The sequence below is a fragment of the Spea bombifrons genome, chromosome 9 (assembly GCF_027358695.1).
Source record: "Spea bombifrons isolate aSpeBom1 chromosome 9, aSpeBom1.2.pri, whole genome shotgun sequence".
NCBI lineage: Eukaryota > Metazoa > Chordata > Amphibia > Anura > Pelobatidae > Spea > Spea bombifrons.
The window spans coordinates 14,759,978-14,769,977 of record NC_071095.1 but is presented as its reverse complement, the minus strand read 5'-3'; the positions used below and the strand labels follow the sequence as shown (position 1 = coordinate 14,769,977).

At 49.1% G+C, this 10,000-nt stretch overlaps 19 non-coding genes and 10 pseudogenes across 19 annotated transcripts in view; all 29 read left to right on the top strand.

Moving 5' to 3' along the window:
- The first annotated feature begins 160 nt into the window (after positions 1-160).
- LOC128465711 (uncharacterized) lies at positions 161-279 on the top strand (annotated as a pseudogene).
- A 296-nt stretch (positions 280-575) lies between these two features.
- LOC128465617 (uncharacterized) lies at positions 576-684 on the top strand (annotated as a pseudogene).
- A 188-nt stretch (positions 685-872) lies between these two features.
- On the top strand, positions 873-991 carry LOC128464933 (5S ribosomal RNA). The gene has a single exon (XR_008344739.1). It is a non-coding gene; the product is annotated as a 5S ribosomal RNA (ribosomal RNA).
- Positions 992-1,323: 332 nt separating this feature from the next.
- Positions 1,324-1,432, top strand: LOC128465706 (uncharacterized; annotated as a pseudogene).
- Positions 1,433-1,645: 213 nt separating this feature from the next.
- On the top strand, positions 1,646-1,764 carry LOC128464487 (5S ribosomal RNA). Its single transcript, XR_008344319.1, has one exon. It is a non-coding gene; the product is annotated as a 5S ribosomal RNA (ribosomal RNA).
- A 186-nt stretch (positions 1,765-1,950) lies between these two features.
- Positions 1,951-2,069, top strand: LOC128464356 (5S ribosomal RNA). The gene has a single exon (XR_008344196.1). It is a non-coding gene; the product is annotated as a 5S ribosomal RNA (ribosomal RNA).
- Positions 2,070-2,329: 260 nt separating this feature from the next.
- Positions 2,330-2,438, top strand: LOC128465534 (uncharacterized; annotated as a pseudogene).
- A 291-nt stretch (positions 2,439-2,729) lies between these two features.
- Positions 2,730-2,848, top strand: LOC128463196 (5S ribosomal RNA). The gene has a single exon (XR_008343104.1). It is a non-coding gene; the product is annotated as a 5S ribosomal RNA (ribosomal RNA).
- A 221-nt stretch (positions 2,849-3,069) lies between these two features.
- On the top strand, positions 3,070-3,188 carry LOC128463238 (5S ribosomal RNA). Its single transcript, XR_008343144.1, has one exon. It is a non-coding gene; the product is annotated as a 5S ribosomal RNA (ribosomal RNA).
- A 237-nt stretch (positions 3,189-3,425) lies between these two features.
- LOC128466859 (5S ribosomal RNA) lies at positions 3,426-3,544 on the top strand. The gene has a single exon (XR_008345635.1). It is a non-coding gene; the product is annotated as a 5S ribosomal RNA (ribosomal RNA).
- A 188-nt stretch (positions 3,545-3,732) lies between these two features.
- LOC128465348 (5S ribosomal RNA) lies at positions 3,733-3,851 on the top strand. Its single transcript, XR_008345131.1, has one exon. It is a non-coding gene; the product is annotated as a 5S ribosomal RNA (ribosomal RNA).
- Positions 3,852-4,060: 209 nt separating this feature from the next.
- Positions 4,061-4,179, top strand: LOC128465052 (5S ribosomal RNA). Its single transcript, XR_008344850.1, has one exon. It is a non-coding gene; the product is annotated as a 5S ribosomal RNA (ribosomal RNA).
- Positions 4,180-4,424: 245 nt separating this feature from the next.
- LOC128465589 (uncharacterized) lies at positions 4,425-4,543 on the top strand (annotated as a pseudogene).
- Positions 4,544-4,726: 183 nt separating this feature from the next.
- LOC128464692 (5S ribosomal RNA) lies at positions 4,727-4,844 on the top strand. Its single transcript, XR_008344512.1, has one exon. It is a non-coding gene; the product is annotated as a 5S ribosomal RNA (ribosomal RNA).
- Positions 4,845-5,095: 251 nt separating this feature from the next.
- LOC128465432 (5S ribosomal RNA) lies at positions 5,096-5,214 on the top strand. The gene has a single exon (XR_008345211.1). It is a non-coding gene; the product is annotated as a 5S ribosomal RNA (ribosomal RNA).
- A 213-nt stretch (positions 5,215-5,427) lies between these two features.
- LOC128463131 (5S ribosomal RNA) lies at positions 5,428-5,546 on the top strand. Its single transcript, XR_008343042.1, has one exon. It is a non-coding gene; the product is annotated as a 5S ribosomal RNA (ribosomal RNA).
- Positions 5,547-5,797: 251 nt separating this feature from the next.
- On the top strand, positions 5,798-5,916 carry LOC128463529 (5S ribosomal RNA). Its single transcript, XR_008343420.1, has one exon. It is a non-coding gene; the product is annotated as a 5S ribosomal RNA (ribosomal RNA).
- A 213-nt stretch (positions 5,917-6,129) lies between these two features.
- On the top strand, positions 6,130-6,248 carry LOC128463237 (5S ribosomal RNA). The gene has a single exon (XR_008343143.1). It is a non-coding gene; the product is annotated as a 5S ribosomal RNA (ribosomal RNA).
- A 222-nt stretch (positions 6,249-6,470) lies between these two features.
- LOC128464903 (5S ribosomal RNA) lies at positions 6,471-6,589 on the top strand. Its single transcript, XR_008344711.1, has one exon. It is a non-coding gene; the product is annotated as a 5S ribosomal RNA (ribosomal RNA).
- Positions 6,590-6,871: 282 nt separating this feature from the next.
- On the top strand, positions 6,872-6,990 carry LOC128465386 (5S ribosomal RNA). The gene has a single exon (XR_008345167.1). It is a non-coding gene; the product is annotated as a 5S ribosomal RNA (ribosomal RNA).
- Positions 6,991-7,208: 218 nt separating this feature from the next.
- LOC128465941 (5S ribosomal RNA) lies at positions 7,209-7,327 on the top strand. The gene has a single exon (XR_008345376.1). It is a non-coding gene; the product is annotated as a 5S ribosomal RNA (ribosomal RNA).
- Positions 7,328-7,557: 230 nt separating this feature from the next.
- LOC128465654 (uncharacterized) lies at positions 7,558-7,676 on the top strand (annotated as a pseudogene).
- A 240-nt stretch (positions 7,677-7,916) lies between these two features.
- Positions 7,917-8,025, top strand: LOC128466536 (uncharacterized; annotated as a pseudogene).
- A 228-nt stretch (positions 8,026-8,253) lies between these two features.
- LOC128463236 (5S ribosomal RNA) lies at positions 8,254-8,372 on the top strand. Its single transcript, XR_008343142.1, has one exon. It is a non-coding gene; the product is annotated as a 5S ribosomal RNA (ribosomal RNA).
- Positions 8,373-8,611: 239 nt separating this feature from the next.
- LOC128466055 (uncharacterized) lies at positions 8,612-8,730 on the top strand (annotated as a pseudogene).
- A 266-nt stretch (positions 8,731-8,996) lies between these two features.
- On the top strand, positions 8,997-9,105 carry LOC128465616 (uncharacterized; annotated as a pseudogene).
- A 188-nt stretch (positions 9,106-9,293) lies between these two features.
- Positions 9,294-9,402, top strand: LOC128466529 (uncharacterized; annotated as a pseudogene).
- A 210-nt stretch (positions 9,403-9,612) lies between these two features.
- Positions 9,613-9,731, top strand: LOC128464260 (5S ribosomal RNA). The gene has a single exon (XR_008344105.1). It is a non-coding gene; the product is annotated as a 5S ribosomal RNA (ribosomal RNA).
- A 186-nt stretch (positions 9,732-9,917) lies between these two features.
- Positions 9,918-10,000, top strand: part of LOC128463213 (5S ribosomal RNA) — a 119-nt gene continuing 36 nt past the window's right edge. Inside the window, exon 1 of the ribosomal RNA XR_008343120.1 lies at positions 9,918-10,000. This exon is cut by the window's right edge and continues 36 nt beyond it. This is a non-coding gene — a ribosomal RNA (5S ribosomal RNA).

Here is a 10,000-nt window from a genome sequence, read left to right as displayed (position 1 = left end):
CATCAAAGCTTTAAACCCTTATTTGAACCTTCTCACCTTCTCTGTCCTGTCCCAGGGCTTATAATTCTTTTTGTCTGACGACAAGCAGCAGCAGCAGCAGCAGCAGCAGCAGCAGCAGCAGCAGCAACAGAATAAGAGAAGTAAAATAAAAAACTTTCACACCTGCGGCCATACCACCCTGAAAGCGCCTGATCTCGTCTTATCTTGGAAGCTAAGCAGGATTGGGCCTGGTTAGTACCTGGATGGGAGACCGCCTGGGAATACCAGGTGTTGTAGGCTTTTAATTTTTTCTCACAGTCCGGGGAGAGCTTTTTGCCATGTGTTTCTTGCTCATCATCAAAGCTTTAAACCCTTATTTGAACCTTCTCACCTTCTCTGTCCTGTCCCAGGGCTTATAATTCTTTCTGTCTGACGACAAGCAGCAGCAGCAGCAGCAGCAGCAGCAGCAGCAGCAGCAGCAGCAGCAGCAGCAGCAGCAGCAGCAGCAGCAGCAGCAGCAGCAGCAGCAGCAGCAGCAGCAGCAGCAGCAGCAGCAGCAGCAGCAGAATAAGAGAAGTAAAATAAAGAACTTTCACACCTGCGGCCATACCACCCTGAAAGCGCCCGATCTCGGAAGCTAAGCAGGGTTGGGCCTGGTTAGTACCTGGATGGGAGACCGCCTGGGAATACCAGGTGTTGTAGGCTTTTAATTTTTTCTCACAGTCCGGGGAGAGCTTTTTGCCATGTGTTTCTTGCTCATCATCAAAGCTTTAAACCCTTATTTGAACCTTCTCACCTTCTCTGTCCTGTCCCAGGGCTTATAATTATTTCTGTCTGATGACAAGCAGCAGCAGCAGCAACAGAATAAGAGAAGTAAAATAAAACACTTTCACACCTGCGGCCGTACCACCCTGAAAGCGCCCGATCTCGTCTGATCTCGGAAGCTAAGCAGGGTTGGGCCTGGTTAGTACCTGGATGGGAGACCGCCTGGGAATACTAGGTGTGGTAGGCTTTTAATTTTTTCTCACAGTCCGGGGAGAGCTTTTTGCCATGTGTTTCTTGCTCATCATCAAAGCTTTAAACCCTTATTTGAACCTTCTCACCTTCTCTGTCCTGTCCCAGGGCTTATAATTCTTTCTGTCTGACGACAAGCAGCAGCAGCAGCAGCAGCAGCAGCAACAGCAGCAACAGCAGCAACAGCAACAGCAGCAACAGCAACAGCAGCAGCAGCAACAGCAACAGCAGCAACAGCAACAGCAGCAGCAGCAACAGCAACAGCAGCAGCAGCAACAGCAGCAGCAGCAACAGCAACAGAATAAGAGAAGTAAAATAAAAAACTTTCACACCTGCAGCCATACCACCCTGAAAGCACCTGATCTCGGAAGCTAAGCAGGGTTGGGCCTGGTTAGTACCTGGATGGGAGACCGCCTGGGAATACCAGGTGTTGTAGGCTTTTTCTTTTCTCACAGTCCGGGGAGAGCTTTTTGCCATGTGTTTCTTGCTCATCATCAAAGCTTTAAACCCTTATTTGAACCTTCTCACCTTCTCTGTCCTGTCCCAGGGCTTATAATTCTTTCTGTCTGACGACAAGCAGCAGCAGCAGCAGCAGCAGCAGCAGCAGCAGCAGCAGCAACAGAATAAGAGAAGTAAAATAAAGAACTTTCACACCTGCGGCAATACCACCCTGAAAGCGCCCGATCTCGTCTGATCTCGGAAGCTAAGCAGGGTTGGGCCTGGTTTGTACCTGGATGGTAGACCGCCTGGGAATACCAGGTGTTGTAGGCTTTTTCTTTTCTCACAGTCCGGGGAGAGCTTTTTGCCATGTGTTTCTTGCTCATCATCAAAGCTTTAAACCCTTATTTGAACCTTCTCACCTTCTCTGTCCTGTCCCAGGGCTTATAATTATTTCTGTCTGATGACAAGCAGCAGCAGCAGCAACAGAATAAGAGAAGTAAAATAAAACACTTTCACACCTGCGGCCATACCACACTGAAAGCGCCCGATCTCGTCTGATCTCGGAAGCTAAGCAGGGTTGGGCCTGGTTAGTATCTGGATGGGAGACCGCCTGGGAATACCAGGTGTTGTAGGCTTTTAATTTTTTCTCACAGTCCGGGGAGAGCTTTTTGCCATGTGTTTCTTGCTCATCATCAAAGCTTTAAACCCTTATTTGAACCTTCTCACCTTCTCTGTCCTGTCCCAGGGCTTATAATTCTTTCTGTCTGACGACAAGCAGCAGCAGCAGCAGCAGCAGCAACAGCAGCAACAGCAGCAACAGCAACAGCAGCAGCAACAGCAACAGCAGCAGCAGCAACAGCAACAGAATAAGAGAAGTAAAATAAAAAACTTTCACACCTGCGGCCATACCACCCTGAAAGCACCTGATCTCAGAAGCTAAGCAGGGTTGGGCCTGGTTAGTACCTGGATGGGAGACCGCCTGGGAATACCAGGTGTTGTAGGCTTTTTCTTTTCTCACAGTCCGGGGAGAGCTTTTTGCCATGTGTTTCTTGCTCATCATCAAAGCTTTAAACCCTTATTTGAACCTTCTCACCTTCTCTGTCCTGTCCCAGGGCTTATAATTCTTTTTGTCTGACGACAAGCAGCAGCAGCAGCAGCAGCAGCAGCAGCAGCAGCAGCAGCAGTAGCAGCAGCAGCAGCAGCAGTAGCAGCAGCAGCAGCAGTAGCAGCAGCAGCAGTAGCAGCAGCAGCAGCAGCAGCAACAGAATAAGAGAAGTAAAATAAAAAACTTTCACACCTGCGGCCATACCACCCTGAAAGCGCCCGATCTCGTCTGATCTCGGAAGCTAAGCAGGGTTGGGCCTGGTTAGTACCTGGATGGCAGACCGCCTGGGAATACCAGGTGTTGTAGGCTTTTAATTTTTTCTCACAGTCCGGGGAGAGCTTTTTGCCATGTGTTTCTTGCTCATCATCAAAGCTTTAAACCCTTATTTGAACCTTCTCACCTTCTCTGTCCTGTCCCAGGGCTTATAATTCTTTCTGTCTGACGACAAGCAGCAGCAGCAGCAGCAGCAGCAGCAGCAGCAGCAGCAGCAGCAGCAACAGAATAAGAAAAGTAAAATAAAGAGCTTTCACACCTGCGGCCATACCACCCTGAAAGCGCCCGATCTTGTCTGATCTCGGAAGCTAAGCAGGGTTGGGCCTGGTTAGTACCTGGATGGGAGACCGCCTGGGAATACCAGGTGTTGTAGGCTTTTTCTTTTCTCACAGTCCAGGGAGAGCTTTTTGCCATGTGTTTCTTGCTCATCATCAAAGCTTTAAACCCTTATTTGAACCTTCTCACCTTCTCTGTCCTGTCCCAGGGCTTATAATTCTTTCTGTCTGACGACAAGCAGCAGCAGCAGCAGCAGCAGCAGCAGCAGCAGCAGCAGCAGCAGCAGCAGCAGCAGCAGCAGCAGCAGAATAAGAGAAGTAAAATAAAAAACTTTCACACCTGCAGCCATACCACCCTGAAAGCGCCCGATCTCGTCTGATCTCGGAAGCTAAGCAGGGTTGGGCCTGGTTAGTACCTGGATGGGAGACCGCCTGGGAATACCAGGTGTTGTAGGCTTTTAATTTTTTCTCACAGTCCGGGGAGAGCTTTTTGCCATGTGTTTCTTGCTCATCATCAAAGCTTCAAACCCTTATTTGAACCTTCTCACCTTCTCTGTCCTGTCCCAGGGCTTATAATTCTTTTTGTCTGACGACAAGCAGCAGCAGCAGCAACAGAATAAGAGAAGTAAAATAAAAAACTTTCACACCTGCGGCCATACCATCCTGAAAGCGCCCGATCTCGTCTGATCTTGGAAGCTAAGCATGGTTGGGCCTGGTTAGTACCTGGATGGGACACCGCCTGGGAATACCAGGTGTTGTAGGCTTTTAATTTTTTCTCACAGTCCGGGGAGAGCTTTTTGCCATGTGTTTCTTGCTCATCATCAAAGCTTTAAACCCTTATTTGAACCTTCTCACCTTCTCTGTCCTGTCCCAGGGCTTATAATTCTTTCTGTCTGACGACAAGCAGCAGCAGCAGCAGCAGCAGCAGCAGCAGCAGCAGCAGAATAAGAGAAGTAAAATAAAAAGCTTTCACACCTGTGGCCATACCACCCTGAAAGCGCCTGATCTTGTCCGATCTCAGAAGCTAAGCAGGGTTGAGCCTGGTTAGTACCTGGATGGGAGACCGCCTGGGAATACCAGGTGTTGTAGGCTTTTAATTTTTTCTCACAGTCCGGGGAGAGCTTTTTGCCATGTGTTTCTTGCTCATCATCAAAGCTTTAAACCCTTATTTGAACCTTCTCACCTTCTCTGTCCTGTCCCAGGGCTTATAATTCTTTCTGTCTGACGACAACAAGCAGCAGCAGCAGCAGCAGCAGCAGCAGCAGCAGCAGCAGCAGCAGCAGCAGCAGCAGCAGCAGCAGCAACAGAATAAGAGAAGTAAAATAAAAAACTTTCACACATGCGGCCATACCACCCTGAAAGCGCCCGATCTCGTCTTATCTCGGAAGCAAAGCAGGGTTGGGCCTGGATAGTACCTGGATGGGTGACCGCCTGGGAATACCAGGTATTGTAGGCTTTTTCTTTTCTCACAGTCCGGGGAGAGCTTTTTGCCATGTGTTTCTTGCTCATCATCAAAGCTTTAAACCCTTATTTGAACCTTCTCACCTTCTCTGTCCTGTCCCAGGGCTTATAATTCTTTCTGTCTGACGACAAGCAGCAGCAGCAACAGAATAAGAGAAGTAAAATAAAACACTTTCACACCTGCGGCCATACCACCCTGAAAGCGCCCGATCTCGTCTGATCTTGGAAGCTAAGCATGGTTGGGCCTGGTTAGTACCTGGTGGGAGACCGCCTGGGAATACCAGGTGTTGCAGGCTTTTAATTTTTTCTCACAGTCCGGGGAGAGCTTTTTGCCATGTGTTTCTTGCTCATCATCAAAGCTTTAAACCCTTATTTGAACCTTCTCACCTTCTCTGTCCTGTCCCAGGGCTTATAATTCTTTCTGTCTGACGACAAGCAGCAGCAGCAGCAGCAGCAGCAGCAGCAGCAGCAGCAGCAGCAGCAGCAGCAGCAGCAGCAGCAGCAGCAACAGCAACAGAATAAGAGAAGTAAAATAAAAAACTTTCACACCTGCGGCCATACCACCCTGAAAGCGCCCGATCTTGTCTTATCTCGGAAGCAAAGCAGGGTTGGGCCTGGATAGTACCTGGATGGGTGACCGCCTGGGAATACCAGGTGTTGTAGGCTTTTTCTTTTCTCACAGTCCGGGGAGAGCTTTTTGCCATGTGTTTCTTGCTCATCATCAAAGCTTTAAACCCTTATTTGAACCTTCTCACCTTCTCTGTCCTGTCCCAGGGCTTATAATTCTTTCTGTCTGACGACAAGCAGCAGCAGCAGCAGCAGCAGCAGCAGCAGCAGCAGCAGCAACAGAATAAGAGAAGTAAAATAAAAAACTTTCACACCTGCGGCCATACCTCCCTGAAAGCGCCCGATCTCGTCTGATCTCGGAAGCTAAGCAGGGTTGGGCCTGGTTGGTACCTGGATGGGAGACCGCCTGGGAATACCAGGTGTTGTAGGCTTTTAATTTTTTCTCACAGTCCGGGGAGAGCTTTTTGCCATGTGTTTCTTGCTCATCATCAAAGCTTTAAACCCTTATTTGAACCTTCTCACCTTCTCTGTCCTCTCCCAGGGCTTATAATTCTTTCTGTCTGACGACAAGCAGCAGCAGCAGCAGCAGCAGCAGCAGCAGCAGCAGCAGCAGCAGCAGGAGCAGCAGGAGCAGCAGGAGCAGCAGCAGCAGAATAAGAGAAGTAAAATAAAAAACTTTCACACCTGCGGCCATACCACCCTGAAAGCGCCCGATCTCGTCTGATCTCGGAAGCTAAGCAGGTTTGGGCCTGGTTAGTACCTGGATGGGAGACCGCCTGGGAATACCAGGTGTTGTAGGCTTTTTCTTTTCTCACAGTCCGGGGAGAGCTTTTTGCCATGCGTTTCTTGCTCATCATCAAAGCTTTAAACCCTTATTTGAACCTTCTCACCTTCTCTGTCCTGTCCCAGGGCTTATAATTCTTTCTGTCTGACGACAAGCAGCAGCAGCAGCAGCAGCAGCAGCAGCAGCAGCAACAGCAACAGAATAAGAGAAGTAAAATAAAAAACTTTCACACCTGCGGCCATACCACCCTGAAAGCGCCCGATCTTGTCTGATCTCGGAAGCTAAGCAGGGTTGGGCCTGGTTAGTACCTGGATGGGAGACCGCCTGGGAATACCAGGTGTTGTAGGCTTTTTCTTTTCTCACAGTCCGGGGAGAGCTTTTTGCCATGTGTTTCTTGCTCATCATCAAAGCTTTAAACCCTTATTTGAACCTTCTCACCTTCTCTGTCCTGTCCCAGGGCTTATAATTCTTTCTGTCTGACGACAAGCAGCAGCAGCAGCAGCAGCAGCAGCAGCAGCAGCAGCAGCAGCAACAGCAACAGAATAAGAGAAGTAAAATAAAAAACTTTCACACCTGGGGCCATACCACCCTGAAAGCGCCCGATCTCGTCTGATCTCGGAAGCTAAGCAGGGTTGGGCCTCGTTAGTACCTGGATGGGAGACCGCCTGGGAATACCAGGTGTTGTAGGCCTTTTCTTTTCTCACAGTCCGGGGAGAGCTTTTTGCCATGTGTTTCTTGCTCATCATCAAAGCTTTAAACCCTTATTTGAACCTTCTCACCTTCTCTGTCCTGTCCCAGGGCTTATAATTCTTTCTGTCTGACGACAAGCAGCAGCAGCAGCAATAGCAGCAGCAATAGCAGCAGCAGCAATAGCAGCAGCAGCAGCAATAGCAGCAGCAGCAGCAATAGCAGCAGCAGCAGCAATAGCAGCAGCAGCAACAGAATAAGAGAAGTAAAATAAAGAACTTTCACACCTGCGGCCATACCACCCTGAAAGCGCCCGATCTTGTCTGATCTCTGAAGCTAAGCAGGGTTGGGCCTGGTTAGTACCTGGATAGGAGACCGCCTGGGAATACCAGGTGTTGTAGGCTTTTAATTTTTTCTCACAGTCCGGGGAGAGCTTTTTGCCATGTGTTTCTTGCTCATCATCAAAGCTTTAAACCCTTATTTGAACCTTCTCACCTTCTCTGTCCTGTCCCAGGGCTTATAATTCTTTTTGTCTGACGGCAAGCAGCAGCAGCAGCAGCAGCAGCAGCAGCAGCAGCAGCAGCAGCAACAGAATAAGAGAAGTAAAATAAAAAACTTTCACACCTGCGGCCATACCACCCTGAAAGCGCCCGATCTCGTCTGATCTCGGAAGCTAAGCAGGGTTGGGCCTGGTTAGTACCTGGATGGGAGACCGCCTGGGAATACCAGGTGCTGTAGGCTTTTAATTTTTTCTCACAGTCCGGGGAGAGCTTTTTGCCATGTGTTTCTTGCTCATCATCAAAGCTTTAAACCCTTATTTGAACCTTCTCACCTTCTCTGTCCTGTCCCAGGGCTTATAATTCTTTTTGTCTGACGACAAGCAGCAGCAGCAGCAGCAGCAGCAGCAGCAGCAGCAGCAGCAGCAGCAGCAGCAGCAACAGAATAAGAAAAGTAAAATAAAGAGCTTTCACACCTGCGGCCATACTACCCTGAAAGCGCCCGATCTTGTCTAATCTCGGAAGCTAAGCAGGTTTGGGCCTGGTTAGTACCTGGATGGGAGACCGCCTGGGAATACCAGGTGTTGTAGGCTTTTTCTTTTCTCACAGTCCGGGGAGAGCTTTTTGCCATGTGTTTCTTGCTCATCATCAAAGCTTTAAACCCTTATTTGAACCTTCTCACCTTCTCTGTCCTGTCCCAGGGCTTATAATTCTTTCTGTCTGACGACAAGCAGCAGCAGCAGCAGCAGCAGCAGCAGCAGCAGCAGCAGCAGCAGCAGCAGCAGCAGCAGCAGCAGCAACAGAATAAGAGAAGTAAAATAAAAAACTTTCACACCTGGGGCCATACCACCCTGAAAGCGCCCGATCTCGGAAGCTAAGCAGGGTTGGGCTTCGTTAGTACCTGGATGGGAGACCGCCTGGGAATACCAGGTGTTGTAGGCCTTTTCTTTTCTCACAGTCCGGGGAGAGCTTTTTGCCATGTGTTTCTTGCTCATCATCAAAGCTTTAAACCCTTATTTGAACCTTCTCACCTTCTCTGTCCTGTCCCAGGGCTTATAATTCTTTCTGTCTGACGACAAGCAGCAGCAGCAATAGCAGCAGCAGCAATAGCAGCAGCAGCAATAGCAGCAGCAGCAACAGAATAAGAGAAGTAAAATAAAGAACTTTCACACCTGCGGCCATACCACCCTGAAAGCGCCCGATCTTGTCTGATCTCGGAAGCTAAGCAGGGTTGGGCCTGGTTAGTACCTGGATGGGAGACCGCCTGGGAATACCAGGTGTTGTAGGCTTTTAATTTTTTCTCACAGTCCGGGGAGAGCTTTTTGCCATGTGTTTCTTGCTCATCATCAAAGCTTTAAACCCTTATTTGAACCTTCTCACCTTCTCTGTCCTGTCCCAGGGCTTATAATTCTTTTTGTCTGACGACAAGCAGCAGCAGCAGCAGCAGCAGCAGCAGCAGCAGCAGCAGCAGCAGCAGCAGCAGCAGCAGCAGCAACAGAATAAGAGAAGTAAAATTAAAAACTTTCACACCTGCGGCCATACCACCCTGAAAGCTCCTGATCTCGTCTGATCTTGGAACCTAAGCAGGATTGGCCCTGGTTAGTACCTGGATGGGAGACCGCCTGGGAATACCAGGTGTTGTAGGCTTTTAATTTTTTCTCACAGTCCGGGGAGAGCTTTTTGCCATGTGTTTCTTGCTCATCATCAAAGCTTTAAACCCTTATTTGAACCTTCTCACCTTCTCTGTCCTGTCCCAGGGCTTATAATTCTTTCTGTCTGACGACAAGCAGCAGCAGCAGCAGCAGCAGCAGCAGCAGCAGCAGCAGCAGCAGCAGCAGCAGCAGCAGCAGCAGCAGCAGCAGCAGCAGCAGCAGCAGCAACAGAATAAGAGAAGTAAAATAAAGAACTTTCACACCTGCGGCCATACCACCCTGAAAGCGCCCGATCTCGGAAGCTAAGCAGGGTTGGGCCTGGTTAGTACCTGGATGGGAGACCGCCTGGGAATACCAGGTGTTGTAGGCTTTTAATTTTTTCTCACAGTCCGGGGAGAGCTTTTTGCCATGTGTTTCTTGCTCATCATCAAAGCTTTAAACCCTTATTTGAACCTTCTCACCTTCTCTGTCCTGTCCCAGGGCTTATAATTCTTTCTGTCTGACGACAAGCAGCAGCAGCAGCAACAGAATAAGAGAAGTAAAATAAAACACTTTCACACCTGTGGCCATACCACCCTGAAAGTGCCTGATCTCGCAAGCTAAGCAGGGTTGGGCCTGGTTAGTACCTGGATGGGAGACCGCCTGGGAATACCAGGTGTTGTAGGCTTTTTCTTTTCTCACAGTCCGGGGAGAGCTTTTTGCCATGTGTTTCTTGCTCATCATCAAAGCTTTAAACCCTTATTTGAACCTTCTCACCTTCTCTGTCCTGTCCCAGGGCTTATAATTCTTTCTGTCTGACGACAAGCAGCAGCAGCAGCAGCAGCAGCAGCAGCAGCAGCAGCAACAGAATAAGAGAAGTAAAATAAAGAACTTTCACACCTGCAGCAATACCACCCTGAAAGCGCCCGATCTCGTCTGATCTCGGAAGCTAAGCAGGGTTGGGCCTGGTTAGTACCTGGATGGTAGACCGTCTGGGAATACCAGGTGTTGTAGGCTTTTTCTTTTCTCACAGTCCGGGGAGAGCTTTTTGCCATGTGTTTCTTGCTCATCATCAAAGCTTTAAACCCTTATTTGAACCTTCTCACCTTCTCTGTCCTGTCCCAGGGCTTATAATTATTTCTGTCTGATGACAAGCAGCAGCAGCAGCAACAGAATAAGAGAAGTAAAATAAAACACTTTCACACCTGCGGCCATACCACCCTGAAAGCGCCCGATCTCGTCTGATCTCGGAAGCTAAGCAGGGTTGGGCCTGGTTAGTACCTGGA